Below are 22,652 nucleotides of genomic sequence, written 5' to 3' on the forward strand. Positions count from 1 at the left end.
GTGAGATTTGGGCACGTTCACCGAAAAACCCAGGTCGAACAACAACTGAGTGGTCGACTGAAGGTGATGCAACACGAGCTCCGGAGACTTGGCTTTGATCAACCAGTCGTCCAGATAAGGAAATACTGCTATCCCGTTCCTTCTGAGCTCCGCTGCAACCACAGACATCACCTTCGTGAAGACTTGAGGTGCCGAAGTAAGACCAAATGGGAGGACCACAAACTGATAGTGCTGTGACCCCACCACAAACCGGAGATACTTCCTGTGCGACTTGAGTATCGGGATATCAAAGTAAGCATCCTGCAAGTCGACAGACACCATCCAATCTCCATTGTTCAGCGCCAAAAGCACCTGAGCTAGGGTCAGCATCTTGAACATTTCCTGTTTGAGGAACCAATTCAAGATCCTCAGGTCCAGGATTGGCCTCAACTGACCATCCTTCTTAGGAATCGGGAAGCATCTCGAGTAACAACCTTGACCCCTTTCCTGCTCTGGAACCAACTCCACTGCACCCTTTGAAAGGAGGACTTGAACCTCTTGTTCTAGTAACAGGAGGTGTTCTTCTGAACAGTAGGAAGGACAGGGCGGGATGGGGGGGCGGAAACTCCCGAAAGGGTAGGGTATAGCCTTTTCCCACAATGCTGGTAACCCAGGAGTCTGATGTCATGACTTCCCACTTGTGGAGAAAATCCAGTAACCTCCCCCCTACAGGAGTGGAGTGAGAAGGAATTGGCGGAAGCCTAAGGCTACTTCCTATGCTGCACCCGTCCAGAGGAAGAGGCAGAGTGCTGCTGAGTGGCTCCCCTGGTACGGACCCTACCCCTCCCTCTAAAAGATCTATAGGAGAGAGCAGAGCTGGGTTGTTGGAATTTTCCTCGAAAGGAGGAGGAGGAACCATGACCAAATCCTCGAAACCTCCTAAAAAATCTGGACGAAGTAGAAGAAGTGGCTTGCAAGCCCAACGACTTGGCAGTGGCCCTACTGTCCTTGAACCTTTCTAAGGCCGAATCCACCTTGGCGCCAAAAAGCTTGTCACCATCAAAAGGAAGGTCCAATAATGTTGATTGCACAACCGAGGAAAATCCAGAGCTACGAAGCCAGGCCTGCCTCCTCGTAGCCACAGCAGTGCCCATTGCTCTAGCAACCGAGTCAGATGTATCCAACCAAGATTGAATAACCTGGGTTGCAGCTGCATGTGCATCAGAGACCAGGCTTAATAATTCCTGAGGAACCTCTGTGTGCGTTGATTTGATCTCATCCATCAGGGCGTAAATATATCTTCCTAGGATGCAAGTAGCATTGGTGGACTTCAACGCCATGCTACATGATGATAAAACTTTCTTGGATGACATGTCCATCTTCTTAGAGTATCTGTCTGAGGGTACAGTTGGAAATGACCCCGGAGCAGATCGAGCTGAGCATGAAGCCTGGACCACTAGGCTTTCAGGTGTTGGATGCCTGGAAAGAAAGCCTGGATCAGCCGGTGCAACCCGATACCTCTGAGCCACAGATCTATTGATGGCTGAAGAAGACACTGGCTTCTTCCAGACTTCCATAATGGGATCCAGTAGTGCTTCGTTGAAAGGCAAAGTTGGCTCTGCAGATGTAGAGGCAGGGTGCAATACCTCAGTCAAGATGTTCTGCTTGGCTTCAGTCACAGGCAAAGGGAGGTCCAGAAAGTCAGCCGCCTTTCTAATGACAGCATGAAAAGAGGCTGCCTCCTCCGTGTACTCCCCGGGTGATGACAAGTCCCATTCAGGGGAGGTATCTAGACCACTGGCAGTGTCAAGTCCATGGAGACCCTCACAAGAGTCCTCAATCTCCCCTTCCTCCAAAGCTTGTCTCCGGTACTCCTGTTCTTCCAGGAGGCGAAGAGCCAGCCTCCTCGAATGCAGCCTCTCCTCTATCCTCGGCGTCGACATGGCGTCAGCGGACATCGAAGATTGACGCCGATCCTCGGATCCGTCAGACGCCGGATCTAAAGGCACCATGGTTTTCTTCGGCACCGAATATGGAGCCGGACGGAGAGAAGACTGTCCCGGAGTCGGAGGAGGTCTAGTCGGCGTCGCTGGCTGAGACGTCGAAGCCGCAGGAGCCGAAGTCGTAGGAGCCGAAGCCACAGGAGCGAAGCTACCGGAGTTGATACCGGCGCCGAGCCCACATTTCCCAGGGGAAGAAAGGGCATAAAGGGTGCCGGTCGAAGTGGAGCCGGAGCACCCATGTTGAAGGCCAAAGGGCCTGAAGGACCAGCCGGTCCACCACCTGAAGCCATCTGTTGGAAGATGGAAAACACGCATTCAGAAATGAGGTACTATCGGCTCCAGGGGCCGGGAAAGCCGGGTACTGAGGTGCCTGGTTAGAAGGCGACATCGATGCCGGTCTCGACGTATGCATAGACGGAGAAAACACCTGAGGCTGCGGAACCTCAAACACTGAAGGAGGATGAACCGATGACATGGGTGAAGTCGGTGAATCCGGAGAAGGTAACGGCGGCGGCGACTGGGGAGAGGCCGTGGGACTGACTTGCCAAGTCTTCCGACGTCGAGTTGATGGTGACCTCGACCGAGACCTCTCCCTGCTCGACCTGCGCCGAGATTCTCGACGACGCTGGGAGTCTCGATGAGGCCAATGAGACTTTGGTGACGATGATTTTCGGTGACGTCTCTTCTTCTTTTTCGATTTCGCAAGAAAAAGCTTGGCCTCACGTTCTTTCAGGGCCTTAGGATTCATATGTTGACAAGAATCGCACTTATCAACATCATGGTCGGAACTAAGACACCACAAGCAGTCAGAATGTGGGTCCGTTACCAAAATGTTGCCACCACACTCACGGCAGGGCTTGAATCCTGACTTTCTTTGCGAGATTGTAATGTATCAAAGTAAAAATAGCCAAAAACACACTGTAACTGTCGATACAGCAACAGTAGATCCCTCGAAGACAACCGTTTCGAATGGCACGGAAAAAAGGGAACTGACGTCGGCACGTCGGCGAGGACCTCTTATTGCCTGTATGATGTCAGATGGCGTCGCGTGGGCAATTGTGACGTCCTCGTCGACGTGCAGAAGCTAGGAAGAAGATTTCCGTTGAATGCTGGCGCAATGGGAGTATTCATTAGGTGAGGAATCCACAGGTAGTTGTATCCATCAGAACTGCACTGTATCCAGAACAGCACTGATGAAAGGGAGGGTCCCAGAGGGTGTCAGGTATAACTTTGGCATATATATAGTGAACCCTGGCAAATACAGAAATTCCGCCATAGTCTAGAGGTGGGAGACGTGCTGCCTGGAGTGAACCTGCCTTCAATAGCAAGTCGTCAAATTAGGTGAAGACTGGAACCCCTGACCTATGCAGATGAGAGGCAACCACCCCCATCATATTAGTGAACCCCTGAGTGGAACTGGTAAAGCCAGAAGGGAGCACAGCAAACTGGTAATACTTGTTGCCCCCTGTGAACCACAGGTAATGCCTGTGGGCGAGAAGGATGGGAATTTGGATCAGTGTTACTATCCAGTCTCCAGGATCAAGGGCAAACAGAACCTTAACTAATGTGAGCATCTGAATGTCTTCTTCAGGAAGAAATTTAGATGTTGCAGGTATATAATAGTTCAGAGGCTTCCTTCCTTCTTTGGCACTAGAAAGCAGCGGGAACAGTAACCACAACCTATTTCTGATGCTAGCACCCTCACAACAGCTCCTTTGACCAAAAGAGTGTGAACTTCCTGGGAGGTGGTTCTCTGTCAGTGAGTCTAAAGATGGTGGCATGGGAGGTGGGGTTTCTAGAAAAGGGATGGAGCAACCCAGCTGAACTGTCTGAAGTAATAAGTTGCCCGATAGTGTGGACTGCCAGTGAGGAAGGTGTACTCAGATCCTGCTGCAAATTGGGTGCCTGTGATGGTACAACAGCAAACTAAAGTGGTTTGTGGATGCAGTGGTGGGGGGAGTGGTGGACTGGGTCGACCTCTGGCTGGTTGTTCCATGATGCTTATGGCAACCACACCCGCAGCAACGGAAGAGCTGAGGAGCCTTTTAGCCTTGGTGGCTGGGCGGTAATGATATCCTGCTAGTAGCACCTACTCTAGCCACAGATGGAAAGAAAGGCAGAAAAGGGTTAGTGAGGGTCCATGTAGAGGCCCAAGAACCTGGCAGTAGGACGGTTTTCCTCAAATCGCGCTGGCACTGAATATGCCTTGTTATCAAAGTCACTGATAACAGCGAAGGACATTTCCATAAAGGATGCCTAGAAAGCCACGAAAGCCAGTAAACCTCAACCAGGCTAAGTGCCACTGATGATGCAATCGCTCTGCCTAGTAAGTCGTTGTGTTCTGTCCTCAGCCAATAGTGAACCTTGTGGCATCTTTGCTGTAAGAAACCGAGTTGTTGGATGGCTGTGGTGTGAACCCTGGTCAAGCAACAGCCACAGTCCCTTGCAGGGAGAACCACATATTGTCACTAAATTAACATGTGCTTAACCCTGGGTAGCCTGGCACAAAAAAACAATAAGGCTAAACGTAGAGGCAATATGTAAAGTATTTATGCAGCACACACACAGTAATAAAGTGAGAACACAACACAATAAAATTTCCTAATCAATTAAAAAAACTAAAGTAAATTTTATTACATTTCTTGACACCAAAATGAAAAAAATCGAATGAGTTCAACCAGAGTTATACATTTTTAAAGTTTAGGGTTCAAAATAGTATCTAAAAGATAAAAGCTCAAACCACAGATATCTAGTCAATTCTAGCCCTGGATCCAGGAGTGTATGGAGACCTCATGTGGGTTCAGGACTCACTCAGGCTGAGACCAAGTATAGGTTCACAATGGTGCGATTCTGTTGTGTTCCTCTGGCTCTGAACAGGAGTCCAGCAAACTAGCCCTTGAAGTCACTTCTGGATATCATGTGTGCAGTGTATGATGCAGGGCTGAACAGCAGGGCTGGCCTCTGAGGGTTCAAGGCAGGCTCCAGGCAGCAAAGTAGTCGTTCCAGGTACAGCAGCAGACTGGTAGAGTGCACAGACGGTCACAGCAGCAGGCAGTCCCCTGAGAGTCCTACCACAGGTCCAGCAGTAAACTGAAGTGTGGGTTTGAGAGGCCTATTTGTATACCCTGGTCCCTACTCCTAGAAAGTGGAAGAAGTTTCTGGAAATGTTTGTTGCAGTTCTGAGAACTTCTGCCTCCCCTTCTCTGGCTCCAAGCTGGCTGCAGTGACAATGCAGGGTCGTTAGGTCTATTGTGAGAAGACAGTGCTCAGCTTATTCAGGTGCAAGTGGGGCTGTGCAATAGCTCAGCCCCCTCATTAAGGGAGCCAATGGGCCATTCAGGCTATGCTAATCCCACTAATGTGTTACAGTCTGGGAGGAATTCACAAAGTCCTAACCGTCACTTACACCAAGTCATGTGACCCAAGACAGGCTGCAGGCACCAAGGGCTAAGGGCAGGAAAATGTCAACTTTCTAAAACTGGCATTTTCAAAATCCAACTACCTATAAAGAGAGTTTATCATTAAAAGTTCATAGATATTAAACATGGCATATCTACCTCCTCTCATTTAGAGATCATAGCTTATGGAATGTAATAAGGAATCCCAATGTATCCCTTGGGAGGGGTATATCACTACCAGGACATGTTAAACTTAAATGTATATGTCCTAACTTTTAATTACATAGCACCCTGCCCAATGGGCTCCCTATAGTCTACCTCATGGGTGACCCATATGTCATACAAATTGAGTTTAAGGCTTGGAAAGGGGTTTTAAATGCAAAGTTCACATGGCAATGTGACACTGTATTTAGGCTGCAGCGGCTTGCCTGAGACATGTTTTGAAATGCTATTTAAGTGGGTGGCACAATGAGTGCTGCAGGCCCACTAGTAGCATTTAATTTCCTGTCCGTGGGTATATGGTACCCAACTCTACAAGGAATTGAGATGTAAATTAAATATACCAATTAGGTATATGTCAATTGTACCATGTTCTAGGAAAGGAGGACAAGCACTTTAGCACTGGTTTATAGTGGTGAAGTACACAGCGGCATAAGGCCAACAAGCAAAAATCAAGCAAAACGCAGGGGGAGGAAGTTAAAACATTTGAGGGTGACCCTGTAGACACAACCCTTTTCAGCATCTGCCATCTGCAATAGTTATGACAGTATGGCTTGGGCCTCTTCTGGGGACAACACTTGTGCAACTGAAGTCCAAGCCATGTGGGTGTATTGGCCCAAAAGGCATTCAGTGTTCACTGAGCACAATGCTAGGCTGGGGTGGCAGAAGAGATCATCTTTCCAAATGAATCTAGCCTCTTGGATTGGTATGGTAGGGGATGTGAATGTACCTGGACTGGCACTGGAGGTAGAGGCTTAGACACCCAGGTTCTTTGGGGTAGGGTGATGTGTTTGGAAAGCTGGACACCTGTAGAAAAGTAGCCTCTTTCTAGCATGGTTACCCCCACTTTTGGCCTATATGTCAGTGTGTTTTGCCTGTGTCACTGAGATCCTGCTAGTCAGGACCCCAGTGCTCAAAGTTTGTGGCCTAATATGTATGCCTGTATAGTGCCTAACTGTGTCACTGAGGCTCTGCTTACCAGAACCTCAGTGCTTATGCTCTCTCTGCTTTAAAATTTGTCACTGTAGGCCAGTGACTTCATTTACCAATTTCTATTGGCATACTGGACCCCCCTTATAAGTCCAGAGTATATGGTATCTAGGTACCTAGGGCAAGTGTGAGGGCACCCTTGCAATAGCAAAGGTGCCCCACATAGTTCAGGGCCATTTCACCGGACTTTGTGAGCGCGGGGACACCATTACACGCGTGCACCACATATAGGTCAATACCTATATGTAGCTTCATAATGGTAACTCCAAATATGGCCATGTAACATGTCTAAGATCATGGAATTGTCCCCCATTCCAAATCTGGTATTGGGGAGCCAATTCCATGCATCCTGGGGGCTCCACCGTGGACCCCCAGTACTGCCAAACCAGCTCTCTGAGGCTCGCACTGCAGCTACAGCTGCTGTTACCTTACAGACAGGGTTCTGCCCTTCTGGGGTCTGGGCAGCCTAGTCCCAGGAAGGCAGAACAAAGCATTTCCTCTGAGAGCAGGGTGTTACACCCTCTCCCTTTGGAAATAGGTGTTACGGACTGGGGAGGGACCTCTGTGAAAGACTTGACCCAGGCCCAGAACAGGGTATCAGTGAGTAATTCATTAAAGAGGAGAATGGGTTCTCAGGGGAGTGACTCCGGGTAGAAGTACCTCTGTTAAGACATTCGCCTTATGACAAACACTGGCATCTGTCAGATACTCATGCCAGTTATTTCCGGCCTCCTCATGGGCAGGAGATGTATCCACAGGGACCCTTCCAAATTATCCACCTCTCCAGCCATGTCAAAAAGGAGGCCATGGCTCCAACTTTGAAGGTCTAATTTTGGCTGGTGCCAGAGATGGCCTTGGGCAACACTGGTCTGGCTCTGTACTGGAGTAGCCACAGGCGATGAGAACAACATCTCTAAAATGGGTTCCAGGGAAGGTTGTAGTCTTGCAGGTGGAGCTGATCCAGATCCAACTCTGGATCCAAAGAGCCAGGCTGGTGCTGAGGGTGGAAGCGCCATGAGAAATCCATTGGTGGCACCCACCCAAACCATGGGGCTCAAAGATGCTCTAAAGGGGTCAGCCTGCCCAAATATTAGGTGCATGGCCTCATAGTACTCATGGAGTTGGAAGAGGTTGCTCTGGTTCCAGGTACCTCATTGAGACATAGAGAGGACTGTAGGAGGCTGGCCTGGTTTATAGTGGGTACCAAAGGTACTTACAACTTATAACAGGTCCGGTTATCCCTTATTAGTGAAATGTAGTCAGTGTCTAGAAGCCAGACAGCCTAGAGGTAGCTGTAGATGAGCAGCCAAGGCTGAACTAGGAGACATGCAAAGCTCTTGCTATACCACTGTAGTCACACAGTACTCACACACATGAAAGAAAATACTCAGGTGGTCATTACAACCCTGGCGGTCGGTGTTAAAGCGGCGGTAAAACCGCTAGCAGGCCAGCGATAAAAAAAAATGGAATCACAACCGTGGCGGAAACCGCCAACACAGACAGCCACTTTAACACTCCGGCCGCCACGGCGGTACAAACAAACACTGCGGCAGTAACAGCCAACAGACAGGTGGAACACAATGTACCGCCCACAGTATTACAACAGTCCAATCTGCCACCTTTTCCAGGGCGGATTCACCGCAAACAAAAAAAAGGCGGAAACAGGACTTGGAAAGGAAAACGCTCACCTCTACACAACCCACAAGGAACCAGGATGCCACCGAACCGGAACTCCAGATTCTCCCAGCCTTTGTCTTCCTGCTCCTCTACCAGGAGCACGAACGCCGGCAGCGAAGACCACAGTGAGTACTGCACCTACGACACAGGAGAGGGGGAGGGAAAAGAGAGTGACACACAAACGCAACACGCAACACGCAACACCCCCACCCTCACCCACTACAACACACACACTAACACATCATGATACATAACAGTTACACCCCCAACCGCCCTGGAAGAATGCAATGACAAAAGGAAATGATTTGAAAGTTTGTAATAGATTAAAATCCAGAACTCAAAAAATATATATACACTATAAACAAATATATACACCAAGAATACAAGTCCAAGGTATTGCACCATAAAAGTCCGTGGACCACTGGGCCCAAAATGCATGGGCGTGGCCCACACAAGATACCTGATCAAAATGGGGAGAACACTGCAGGGGCATCAGATAGAAATACAACAGGCACCTCAGGGGGAAGGGAAGGGGGGCACCTCATCCGGATGAGTGCAAAACGCCAGATCCACGAGGGGGCTCCATGCCCACTGCGGTATCCTGGGGAGTGCAAAGCCACAGTCTCACAAGTCTCTCCAGTGGGTGGTTTGCCCACTGCTTTATCCTGGGGAGTGCAAAGCAACAGTCTCACAAGTCTCTCCAGTGGGTGGTTTGCCCACTGCTTTATCCTGGGGAGTGCAAAGCCACAGTCTCACAGGTCTCTCCAGTGGGTGGTTTGCCCACTGCTTTATCCTGGGGAGTGCAAAACCACAGTCCCTCTAGTGGATAACAGTTTCCACTGGTTTTGGAGGGGGCTTTGTGCCCAGAGTGCTTCATCCTGCCAAGAACTGAGGTAGTGGATGCCTTTCTTCACTGGTTCTGGAGGGGGTTTTGTGCCCAGAGTCCTTCTTCCTGCCAAGGACTGAGGTGGTGGATGCCTTTCTCCACTGGTTCTGGAGGGGGCTTTGTGCCCAGAGTGCTTCATCCTGCCAAGGACTGAGGTAGTGGATGTGAATCTCCACTGGTTCTGGAGGGGGCTTTGTGCCCGGAGTGCTTCATCCTGCCAAGGACTGAGGTAGTGGATGTGAATCCCCACTGGTTCTGGAGGGGGTTTCGTGCCCAGAGTGCTTAATCCTGCCAAGGACTGAGGTAGTGGATGCCTTTCTCCACTGGTTCTGGAGGGGGCTTTGTGCCCAGAGGGCTTCATCCTGCCAAGGACTGAGGTAGTGGATGTGAATCTCCACTGGTTCTGGAGGGGGCTTTGTGCCCACAGTGCTTCATCCTGCTTGTGACGGCCTCAGTGGCGTCGGAGCTTTCGGCGCTCATTGGACAGTGGTGCTGGTGGCGGCGGTGTCCTTGGCAGCGGTGCTTGTGGCGGCGGTGTCCTTGGCAGCGATGCTTGTGGCGGCGGTGTCCTTGGCAGCGATGCTTGTGGCGGCGGTGTCCTTGGCAGTGGTGCTGGTGGCGGCGGTGTCCTGTGAAGCGGTGCTTGTGGCGGCGGTGTCCTTGGCAGAGGTGCTGGTGGCGGCTTTCTGGTGGCGGTGTCCTTGGCAGCGGTGCTGGTGGCGGCAGTGTCCTTGGCAGCGGTGCTGGTGGCGGTCTTGTCCGCCGTGCAGGTTTTCGGAGACTTGCCTGTCTTTCTGTGCCCCTTCCCCACCTTAGATGGTGGCGCAGCTGTCTTCCCACTCCCAAATGTACTCCTGGGAGAGCCTTTGGTGGTAGATGTTTTGCCTTTCTCCCGCCGGGCAGTGGCCAACTTTTTATGCTTCTGAGGTGGGGGACTGTCCGTGGTCTCGCTCCTTGGTACACTGGCTTCCCTGCTGCTTGGCGCACTCCAGAAGCCAGTTACTGCTGCTACCACTGTTCCCGCTGATGTTGTGGCTGAGGTGCTGGGTTGGGACCTGGAAAGGCGGGCTCTAGGGGACTGAAGGGGTGGGGGAGGTGAGGGGAAGAGGTCAAGGTTGGACAGGAAAAGTTTTTTGGACACACTGGGACGGGTAGATGGAGGGGGTTTGGGAGTGGAGGAAGAGGTAGTGGTTGTAGGAGGTGTACGTTTGCTGACTTTGGGTGAAGGTGCATGGGCTGGAGGCTGTCGTGAGGTGGATGGCTGTTGGGTGGGTGTGTGCCTGCGTTTGTGTACTTTGGGAGGTGGGCTCACAGACCCAATGGGAGAGGACACAGTGGATGTATGAATGGCAGTGGGGGTGGTGAGTGCAAGTGAGCGGGGTGTGGTGATGGGTGTGCTGGTGATGGAGGTAGTGGCTGAAGATGTAGTGCCTGCAGGTGTGAGTGGAGACGAGACAGGGAGGGAGGAGGGAAACGAGGAGGAGGGGGACACAGTGGAGGCAGTGGATGCTGGTATGTCTGCATGGGTATGATGCTTGTGTGAGTGCCTGAGGGATGTGTGGTGCTTATGTTTGCCAGAGCTTTTCTTGTGTGCTGAGGTGGGTGCATGCTGGTCTGATGGTGTGCTTGGGATAAGCTGAGGTACAGGTGTGTGGGTCTGGGTGGAGGAAGTTAGAGGGGGGAGGCTGGACACAGGGACAATGGCTGCCATCAGTGCTGAGGCCAGAGTCTGAAAGGCTGCCTGACCAGAATGAGTGCCCTCCAGGTATACATTGGTCTGTTGCAACTGCCTCTCTACACCCTGGATGGCATTCAAAATGGTACACTGCCCAACAGTGAGGGACCTGAGGAGGTCAATGGCCTCCTCACTGAGGAGATGCCCACCACCCTCCTGGGTGAGGGGCCACGGGGCACACGCTGAGGGGCTGCTGGGAGTGTGGTGCTGGTAGGGGGGGTGGCAGCTGTACCTGTAGATGTGGTGGGCACATGGGGCCGTAGGAAAGTACCATCTTGCCTGGCATGTTACCCCCATTTTTCACTGTATATATGTTGTTTTAGTTGTATGTGTCACTGGGACCCTGCCAGCCAGGGCCCCAGTGCTCATAAGTGTGCCTGAATGTGTTACCTGTGTAGTAACTAACTGTCTCACTAAGGCTCTGCTATCCAGAACCTCAGTGGTTATGCTCTCTCATTTCTTTCAAATTGTCACTAACAGGCTAGTGACCAATTTTACCAATTTACATTGGCTTACTGGAACACCCTTATAATTCCCTAGTATATAGTACTGAGGTACCCAGGGTATTGGGGTTCCAGGAGATCCCTATGGGCTGCAGCATTTATTTTGCCACCCATAGGGAGCTCTGACAATTCTTACACAGGCCTGCCACTGCAGCCTGAGTGAAATAACGTCCACGTTATTTCACAGCCATTTTACACTGCACTTAAGTAACTTATAAGTCACCTATATGTCTAACCTTTACCTGGTAAAGGTTAGGTGCAAAGTTACTAAGTGTGAGGGCACCCTGGCACTAGCCAAGGTGCCCCCACATCGTTCAGGGCAAATTCCCCGGACTTTATGAGTGCAGGGACACCATTACACACGTGCACTACATATAGGTCACTACCTATATGTAGCTTCACAATGGTAACTCCGAATATGGCCATGTAACATGTCTATGATCATGGAATTGCCCCCTCTATGCCATCCTGGCATAGTTGGCACAATCCCATGATCCCAGTGGTCTGTAGCACAGACCCTGGTACTGCCAAACTGCCTTTTCAGGGGTTTCACTGCAGCTGCTACTGCTGCCAACCCCTCAGACAGGTTTCTGCCCTCCTGGGGTCCAGCCAGGCGTGTCCCAGGATGGCAGAACAAAGGACTTCCTCTGAGAGAGGGTGTTACACCCTCTCCCCTTGGAAAATGGTGTGAAGGCAGAGGAGGAGTAGCCTCCCCCAGCCTCTGGAAATACTTTCATGGGCACATTTGGTGCCCATTTCTGCATAAGCCAGTCTACACCGGTTCAGGGACCCCTTAGCCCTGCTCTGGCGTGAAACTGGACAAAGGAAAGGGGAGTGACCACTCCCCTGACCTGCACCTCCCCTGGGAGGTGTCCAGAGCTCCTCCAGTGTGCTCCACACCTCTGCCATCTTGGAAACAGAGGTGCTGCTGGCACACTGGACTGCTCTGAGTGGCCAGTGCCACCAGGTGACGTCAGAGACTCCTTCTGATAGGCTCCTTTAGGTGTTGCTAGCCTATCCTCTCTCCTAAGTAGCCAAACCCTCTTTTCTGGCTATTTAGGGTCTCTGCTTTGGGGATTTCCTGAGATAAAGAATGCAAGAGCTCATCCGAGTTCCTCTGCATCTCTCTCTTCACCTTCTGCCAAGGAATCGACTGCTGACCGCGCTGGAAGCCTGCAAAACTGCAACAAAGTAGCAAAGACGACTACTGCAACTCTGTAACGCTGATCCTGCCGCCTTCTCGACTGTTTTCCTGGTGGTGCATGCTGTGGGGGTAGTCTGCCTCCTCTCTGCACTAGAAGCTCTGAAGAAATCTCCCGTGGGTCGACGGAATCTTCCCCCTGCAACCGCAGGCACCAAAGAACTGCATCACCGGTCCCTTGGGTCTCCTCTCAGGACGACGAGCGAGGTCCCTTGAATCCAGCAACTGTGTCCAAGTGACTCCCACAGTCCAGTGACTCTTCAGTCCAAGTTTGGTGGAGGTAAGTCCTTGCCTCCCCACGCCAGACTGCATTGCTGGGAACTGCGACTTTTGCAGCTACTCCGGCCTCTGTGCACTTCTGGCGGAAATCCTTTGTGCACAGCCAAGCCTGGGTCCACGGCACTCTAACCTGCATTGCACGACTTTCTAAGTTGGTCTCCGGCGACGTGGGACTCCTTTGTGCAACTTTGGGTGAGCACCGTTTCACTCCTCTTCGTAGTGCCTGTTCTGGCACTTCTGCGGGTGCTGTCTGCTTCTGAGAGGGCTCCTTGTCTTGCTCGACGCCCCCTCTGTCCCCAGACGCAATTGGCGACATCCTGGTCCCTCCTGGGCCACAGCAGCATCCAAAAACGCTAACCGCACGACTTGCAGCTAGCAAGGCTTGTTGGCAATCTTTCGGCGGGAAAACACTTCTGCACAACTCTCCACGGCGTGGGGATCCATCCTCCAAAGGAGAAGTCTCTAGCCCTTGTCGTTCCTGCAGAATCCTCAGCTTCTACTGTCCAGTAGCAGCTTCTTTGCTCCCACAGCTGGCATTTCCTGGGCATCTGCCCATCTCCGACTTGCTTGTGACTTTTGGACTTGGTCCCCTTGTTCCACAGGTACCCTCGACTGGAAATCCATTGTTGTTGCATTGCTGGTTTGTGTCTTTCCTGCAGAATTCCCCTATCACGACTTCTATGTCCTTTGGGGAACTTTAGTGCACTTTGCACTCACTTTTCAGGGTCTTGGGGTGGGCTATTTTTCTAACCCTCACTATTTTCTAAAAGTCCCAGCGACCCTCTACAAGGTCACATAGGTTTGGGGTCCATTCGTGGTTCGCATTCCACTTTTGGAGTATATGGTTTGTGTTGCCCCTATCCCTATGTGTCCCCATTGCATCCTATTGTAACTATACATTGTTTGCACTAAGACTATACTGCATATTTTTGGTATTGTGTACATATATCTTGTGTATATTTGCTATCCTCATACTGAGGGTACACTCTGAGATACTTTGGCATATTGTCCTAAAAATAAAGTACCTTTATTTTTAGTATATCTGTGGATTGTGTTTTCTTATGATATTGTGCAAGTGACACTAGTGGTACTGTAGGAGCTTCACTCGTCTCCTAGTTCAGCCTAAGCTGCTCTGCTAAGCTACCAATATCTATCAGCCTATGCTGCTAGACACCCTATACACTAATAAGGGATAACTGGGCCTGGTGCAAGGTGCAAGTACCCCTTGGTACTCACTACAAGCCAGTCCAGCCTCCTACAGGGGCCCTCCACCGCAAGGGAGCTCCCATCAGAGGAGGAGTCCGTGTCGCCGGTCTCAGCTCTTCTCCCTGCCGTGGAGCTCCCCTCGCCCTCCGTCCCACTGGTGGCTGCAGACTCTGTTGTGTCGCCATCCAGGGCCATGTGGGATGCAGCTCCCTTCTGCTCCGGTGTCTCTGCTCCTCCACCTGATGATGCTAATGCACACAAGAACAGGGAGACCCCAAAAAGGGGGGGGGGGAACAGAAGAAAGACATGTTGAGTGCATGCAATACCGCTACAGTTGGCGGACACCACATACACAGAAGCCCCCTGCACTACACCGTGCCCTTTGAGTTTCCTAATTAATCACAGGGACATGGGGTACAAGGCCTCTGCATGATTGCTGCACACATGGAAGTCACAGAAGTCTGACTAGGTGTAGTTGGCTCTGAACATAGGTGGGGTGGGGTGCCACATGGCCTGCCTTACGAAGGGACCTTGCCTACTAAATTAGCCCTGGCCTAGGGGAACCCACAGCCCACCTCCCCCACCCAGACACCTCCAATGTGTGCTGAATCAGCTGAATGAGAGTGTACTCACCCCCTTGTGGCTGCTGTGATGCCCTCAAATGCCCATCCAACTCCAGATACGCCACCGCCAGGATCCGGAACATCAGGGGGGTCATGGTGCGACGGGCACCCCTCCCACGTTGGGAGGCCATCCCCAGCTGGGCCTCCGCCATCTTCTTGCTCCAGTGGTGAATGTCCTCCCATCTTTTCCAGCAGTGAGTGCTCCGTCTGTGGTGGACTCCCAGGGTCCAGACTTCCTTGGCGATGGCACGCCAAATATCCTTCTTCTGTTGGGCGCTGACCTACAGGAATAGTACAGGGGAAAAGTAGAAGATATAACCGTCCGCACCGTCACAGTCACTGGCCCACATCCCTACCCTTGCCATGATGCATATGCACTCACCGTCGTTTCATGCACACCTCATTATCCCCCCCCTCCCATCTTCCATCCACACCACTTCACACACAAGCATTGCCCCTTCGGCATGCTCACAGTGTACTTACTTGTTTGTCTGGAGGACCATAGAGTAGCGTGTAGTGGGGGAGGGCCCAATCCACTAGTTTCTCCAACTCCTCTGTGCTGAAGGCAGGGGCCCTTTCCCCATACACATGAGCCATTGTCTCTTCCAGACTGAGGTCACAGCAGCACTTGCAGTGTAGGTCCTCTCCTGTCGAAGATCAGGTATCAAGTGACTGAACAGAGAGAAAATGGTGGCGACGTCCGCGGCAGTGCGTACCGTCACCGCCGGCATAAATCTCATTGGCTCCTGGGACCCATAGGGTCCAATGTTAACCAATGCAGGATTGCGATGCGTTCTTCGACCGCCTTTCGCGACGGTGTACAACCCCAGCGCAGTTACCTCATATCCCCATGTCCCACATTACAGGTCAGGCAGGCGCCATTTCAGGGGGCCACATGGCATTAATTTTAAATGCTTCATACATATCTAGGCCTTGCATACACACTAATACAGGCACATCGCGGATTAAAAAAATTGTGGAATAAAGTTGTGTTTTTGCACCTCAGTGTTGGCTGACTCTCTGCTCGCTGTTCTCCTCCATAGAGCACGTCTGCTGGGCCAGGTGAGGAGATGGCGGCATCCTCTGGTGTACAGACAGCTGGTGGACCTGTCGACAATGGAGGAGCAACATGTAATTGTCACCTACAGACTGGACTGTGCCACAATCCAGAACTATGGAGCCAGACCTGATGTCAGCTATCCGCCATCCCACAGGAATCCCCCCTCTAGTGCAGGCGCTGTCAGTACTCCATTTCCTGGCAAGTGGGTCTTGTCAAACTACAGTGGCCATTGCATCAGGGATGTCCCAGCCTATGTTCTCTAACGTGTTGTCCAGAGTGTTGTCTGCCCTGCTGAAACACATGAGCAGCTACATCGTTTTCCCTCAGGTGGAGGATTTGCCTACAGTGAAAAGTGACTTCTATGCCCTGGGACATATCCCCAACATCATAGGTGCCATTGATGGGACACAAGTGGCCTTGGTCCACTCCCCCGCAGGAGCGAACAGGTGTACAGAAACCGGACGAGTTACCATTCGATGAATGTGCAGATGGTGTGTTTGGTCGACCAGTACATCTCCCATGTGAATGCCAAGTTTTCTGGCTCAGTGCATGACGCTTACATTCTGAGGTATAGCTGCATCCCTTATGTGATGGGGCAACTCCAGAGGCACAGTGTGTGGCTATTAGGTGAGGACATGAACCCTATACAGTGTGACTAGGTGTCTGGGTCTGGGGATGTCCCTAAGAGTTAGTGTGTGTCTAACAGTTGTCCCTTGACATTTGCAGGTGACTCTGGTTACCCCAACCTGTCATGGCTACTGACCCCAGTGAAGAATCCCAGGACAAGGGCAGAGGAACGCTACAATGAGGCCCATGGGCGAACTAGGAGGGTTATAGAGAGGGCCTTCGGCCTCCTGAAGGCCAGGTTCCGGTGCCTCCATATGACAGGTGGTTCCCTAGTCTGCCCACCAAAGAAGGTGTGCCAGATCATCGTGGCCTGCTGTATGCTTCACAACTTGGCTTTGCGACGACAGGTGACTTTTCTGCAGGAGGATGGTCCAGATGAAGGTGTTGTGGCAGCTGTGGAGCCTGTGGACAGTGAAGATGAGGAAGCAGAAGAGAATATCAACAACAGAAACACAGTGATTCATCAATACTTCCAGTGAGACACAGGTAATAAGACATCACTGCCTGCTACATCTGTTACCATTGTTCTACCTCTCATCTGTCTGTCACTTTCACCCAGTGTATGGACCCTGAGTTGTCACTTTCCCTTTCAATTTCACAGATGTGGGTCCCACTGTGTGACATCTGCTTTGTTTCCGCATGGACTAGAGCTGTGTGACATAGGTATGTTGACAATACAATGGATATAGCAGTTTTCCACAGTTATTGCAAATACACATTTTCAAAAGCACAGACTGACTCCAGATTGTTTTGTGCTTTAAGGGTGTTTATTTAAGTGCTAAATATTGGAGGGTGTTGTAAAATGGTCAGGGGTGATGGTGGAGGAATGTCCATGGCTGAGTCCAGTCTATTAGTCTCACAGGTGCATTGTCCAAAGGATCATGGGAAGTGGAGCTAGGGCAGTTGATGGATGGACAGGGTAACAAAGTGGGACAGAAGGATGACAGTCAGGGTGGTCTCATTTTTTGGCAGGGGTCTTGGCATTGTACTCTGTCTTTGTCCTGGATCTCAGGGACTATTTGTGGGGTGGTTCTCCATCTGCAGGGGGTGGGGTGCTGGTGTTGTGGTCCTATGGCGGTGCCTCCAGTCCACTAGCGCCGGCAGAGGTGGTGGGAAATTCATCGTCCAGGCTAGTGTCAGGGGCCCCTTGTTGTGCCACAGTGTCCCTCCTGGTGTTGATGAGTTCCTTCAGTACCCCTACAATGGTACCCAGGGTAGTATTGATGGATTTGAGTTCCTCCCTGAACCCCAAATACTGTTCCTCCTGCAGCCGCTGGGTCTCCTGAAACTTGGCCAGTACCGTTGCCATTGTCTCCTGGGAATGGTGGTAGACTCCCATGATGTTGGAGAGGGCCTCGTGGAGAGAGGGTTCCCTGGGCCTGTCCTCCCCCTGTCACACAGCAGCACGCCTAGTTCCCCTGTGTTCCTGAGCCTCTGTCCCCTTAACGGTGTGCCCACTGCCACTGCCCCCAGGGCCCAGGTGTTGTTGGGGTGGTGGGTTAACCTGGGTTCCCTGTAGTAGTAGACACAATGCTGCTTGACGTGTCCTGGGGACAGAGGTATGGGCCCGCTGGGTGGGTGCTGTGCTGGTGTTTCCAGAGTGGGGATACTCTGTTGCGGCTTGTGCCAGTGTGAGGGGAACCAACTGTCCTGAGGTCCCAGATGGGCCGGGCTGGTCATCTAGGTCCAGTTGGACAGAGCTGCTGTCATCACTGTGGGCCTCTTCTGTGGGTGGAGTGGACATGTCTGGCACCTCCTGTCCGGTGACGTTGGGTAGGGGTCCTGCAGGGGTGGAAAGGCATTATTATTGCATCTGTGTGTGCCATGGTGTGCAATGGGTGGGTGACCCTGTACCCCAGTGCTTGCATTCTTGTGTAGGACCTTGTGTGCTAAATGTTTAGGGGTGTGTGTTGGTATGTGCAGTGGCCATGCATTGGTGATGGGTGACCATGCTTTGGTGTTGCATGCAGGATTTGGTGTTGGCATGGGTGGGTTGTGATAGAGGGACATATGTGAGGAGTTGGAGTGATGGGGGGTGAGGGTGGGGGTATGTGATAGCATACAGGTAGGGTAGGGGATGAAGTAGTGAAAGATTTGCCTTACCAGAGTCCATTCCTCCAGCTATTCCTGCGAGGCCCTCAGGATGCAGTATAACCAAGACCTGTTCCTCCCATGTTGTGATAGAAGATGATGCAAGAACCAGAAGAGACTGCAAGACACCAATGATGGATTCCTGGACCTGAAGGCCTGTGGAAGAAGGGGACTAAGTTCAAGAAGCACAGAAGAGTCTCGAGAGAACAGAGAAGCCCCTGCTGACCCGGATGAAGGTGCAAAAGAAGAACTACCGGTGAGAAGACAAAGTGAGTTGTGCACCCAAGAAGACAGATGCGGGATCCCGGTTCGTGCAGAAGATGTCACACGCCGGATGGATGATTGCAGTCTGGTTTGCGTTTCTGAATTCTGCAAATAAGCCTTGGCACACGCAAAGTTTGTAGTTAGTGGAAAATGCTGCCTGGGACTAGGAGGGACCTAGTGGCCTCTACCCATGAGGAGGAGACAGAGGGGGCTCTCAACAACTCAAAGAGCCCTCAGAAGACCAGGCAGCGTGCACAGGAGTCCCACAGAACAGGGACAAAGAACGTGCAAATGGAGGCCCATGCAGCATGACACAAAGGTATCCCAGGCCGCCGGAGAACCACTCAGGAAGCTGTGCATCACAGGATACAGTGCTGGGGGCTTGAGCTGCACGGTGCATGAAGAACATCATGGAAGGATGCCAACATGCCTTGGCAACTGCAAAACACACCTTGCACGGGGTACTGTCTTGGGTGGGGAGGCAAGTTCTTACCTCCACCAAAGTTGGACAGTTGGATGTCAGGACCTTCGGGACTGTCTGGGTCATTTTAGTCCACCTCAACATCTGGAGAGGGGACCCACGGCAGTGGTCGTCACTGCAGAGAGGTGTCTGCTGAAGCAGGGAAGTGACTCTGTCAATCCATGGGAGATTCCTTTGGTTCTTCTGGTGCAGGCTGATGACAGGCAGTCCTCAGAGAATGCACGGCCTGGAAACTGTTGCAGTTACTGGTAGGAGCTGAAGCTACAGTGTTGCATAAGTTGTCTTTGCTTCTTTGATGATGTTTGTAGAGTTCCTGGAGGGTTCATCTGCGGTTCCGTCGGTAGAGGATGATGTAAAGGATGCAGAGGATTTCTGCTGGAGTCTTGCAACCTGAATCCGAAGAAACATCCCAAGGAGAAACTAAGTAGCCGTGGAAAGGGGATTGGTCAATTAACCAGGTAAGCACCTATCAAGGGAGGGCTCAGACGTCACCTGATGGCACTGGTCACTCATACTCCCAGAGTGCCCCACCACCTTGGAATGCAAGAAGGCAAAACCCAAGGACACTCTGCGGGAGCTCCGGGCACCACCCCTGGGGTGGTCATGGACAGGGGAGTGGTCACTCCCCTTTCCTTTGTCCATGTTCATGCCAAAGCAGGAACTGGGTGTCCCTGAGCCAGTGTAGGCTGGATTATTCAAGGAGGGCACCATCTGTGTCCTTCAAAGCATCTCCAGAGGCTTTGGGAGCCCCCCCAGGCCTTTAACACCTATTTCCAAAGGGAGAGGGTATAAAACCCCTCTCCCAAAGGAAATCCTTTGTTATGCATTCCTGGGTTTGAGCTCCTCCATCAGCAAGAGGGCAGAAACCTGTCTGTGAGGTGACAGCAGCTGGGGCTGCCTGGAAAACCTCAGAAGGCTGGTATGGCAATACTGGGGGTCCACTGAGGCACCCTCAGAGTGCATGTAATTGTGCAACCAATACTAGAATCAGTATTGGGGTACAATTCTGAGATGTTAGATACCTCACATGGCCATATTCGGAGTTACCATTGTACAGCTGGACATAGGTGTGCCCTCACACATAGGTACTTTGCACCCAGCATTCAGGGTTGGAAGGCCTGACATACAGGTGACGTATAAGTGACCTGGTACAAGGAAAATGGCTGTGAAAGGGTGTATGTACCATTTCACGCAAGCTGGAATGGCAGTCCTGTAGAAGCCTTTGCATGGGCTCCCTATGCATGGCAAAAGTAACACTGCAGCCCAAATGGTTCCCCTGGAACGCCAATGTCCTGGGTACCTAGGTACCATATACTATGGACTTATAAGGGGGGGGCCAGTATGCCAATTTGAAGTGAAATACTGGGTTACCAGCATGTAGTGACAAATTTGGAAACAGAGAGAGCATAAGCACTGGGGTCCTGGTTTGCAGGACTCCAGTGACACAGTCAAGCATACTTTAAAAAACAGTGAAACTTACTGACAAGCAGGCCAACCACCATAAGCACTGGGGTCCTGATGAGCAGGATCGCAGTGACACAGTCAAAACACACTGACATCAGGCAGAAATTGGGGGTAACATGCAAAAAGAGGGTACTTTCATACAGAACCCCCCTTCCCCGAAACAAGGGACAATAAGGCTAACCTTGCCCAGATGAGTCTTCATTGTCTAAGTGCAAATATCTGTAGACTCTATCTGCATTGGAGTAGTTACTCCCAGGTCTATGTTCCACTGTAAAATCCATCCCCTGTAGGGAAATGGACCACGTCAACAATTTAGGGTTTTCACCTTTCATTTGTTTTAACCATAAGAGACGTTTGTGGTCTGTCTGAACTATGAAGTGATTCCCAAAAAAGTAGGGTCTTAGCTTCTTCAGGGCACAGACCACAGCAAAGGCCTTCCTCTCTATGGCTGACCAATGCTTTTCTCTCTAGGGGTCAACTTTCTACTAATAAAAGCAACAGGTTGATCCTGGCCCTCTGAATTTAGTTTTGATAACACTGCTCCATCCCCTACCTCAGAAGCATCTGTCTGGACAATAAACGTCTTAGAATAGTTTGGGCTTTTCAGGATGGGTGCAGTACACATAGCCTGCTTAAGTTCCTTGAAAGCTTTTTGACAGCTGGCTGTCCATAATACCTTAATGGGAATTTTCTTGGAAGTGAGGTCATTAAGAGGGGCTACAATGGAGCCATAGGCTCTCATCATGACATTGGCGGTAAATCCTGCTTACTGCCACGCTGATGGCCGCCAACTTACCGCCACAGCAGTGGAAATCCGTTCATCATATTATGACACACACCAATCTGAAAGAATTGAGCCACAGACACAAATCCGCCAGACCAAAGGTCAGTGATAAAGTGGCGGTATCAAAACCCACACCGTTACTCCAACAGAACAGCGCTCACCACATTATGACCCACAAATCACCACAGCGGACATTCAACAGCGGTAAACCTTTGGCGGTACACACCGCCGCACTCACAATGGACACATACAGACAAAACACCACCACATTGGACAATTCAAACAACACACCCTGACACCCATACACACACCACACCCATACCCACACACCCACATCACCCACAACCCTTTACAATTACAATTCATTGGCACAAGACTGACACAAAGACCACTGACACAACTACATACACACACCACGTACACCCATACATCCCTCACACACCCCACTTTACACATCCCAAAACATTACCCAACACACCCATACCAACACACATCACAAAACACCCATGGCACCACAAAGGCACTCCCGTTTCACAGAGGAGGATTTAAGGTGGAGGGAATTGACAGGGTAGAGCCACAGCTATTTGGAGCACAGGTGCAGCAAATATCAATAGCCAGGAAGATGGAGCTATGGTGGAGAATCATTGACAGGGTCAACGCCGTGAGACAGCACCCCAGAACAAGGGACGACATCCGGAAGAGGTAGAACGACCTACGGGGGAAGGAATGTTTTCTTACCTGTAACTCCAGTTCTCTCGTAGGGGTATTTCCATGATAGTCATAAGCACTGAATAGTTCCGCGCGCCTGCGGGGACCCCGGAGCACTGTTGTGAAGTATATTCTTAAGTGCAATCATCAGCCCCTTGATAAAAAAGGTCTGTGAAAAACACTTAAGAATAACAATGTGCAGCCTATGTGAACAGCTACACAGGCCAAATTGTTAGAAGAAAAACCAGTTGTAGTGTAAATTCACGTTTAAACCTCTATTTATTCTATAAATACATAAATAAATACATTCTCATATTTTATTTACACCTCTCATGAGAATAAAACAATGCAGGGCAGTGTAGCCCATAGGCTGCCATTATACAGAATGAAAATAGAGCTGTGCCTTTAAGAAAGTAAAGTGTTCCTGTTTCCCATCATGCACAGCAAAAGACAGTTGCCTCAGTTCTTTTTTGG

The sequence above is a fragment of the Pleurodeles waltl genome, chromosome 8 (assembly GCF_031143425.1).
Source record: "Pleurodeles waltl isolate 20211129_DDA chromosome 8, aPleWal1.hap1.20221129, whole genome shotgun sequence".
Classification (NCBI taxonomy): domain Eukaryota; kingdom Metazoa; phylum Chordata; class Amphibia; order Caudata; family Salamandridae; genus Pleurodeles; species Pleurodeles waltl.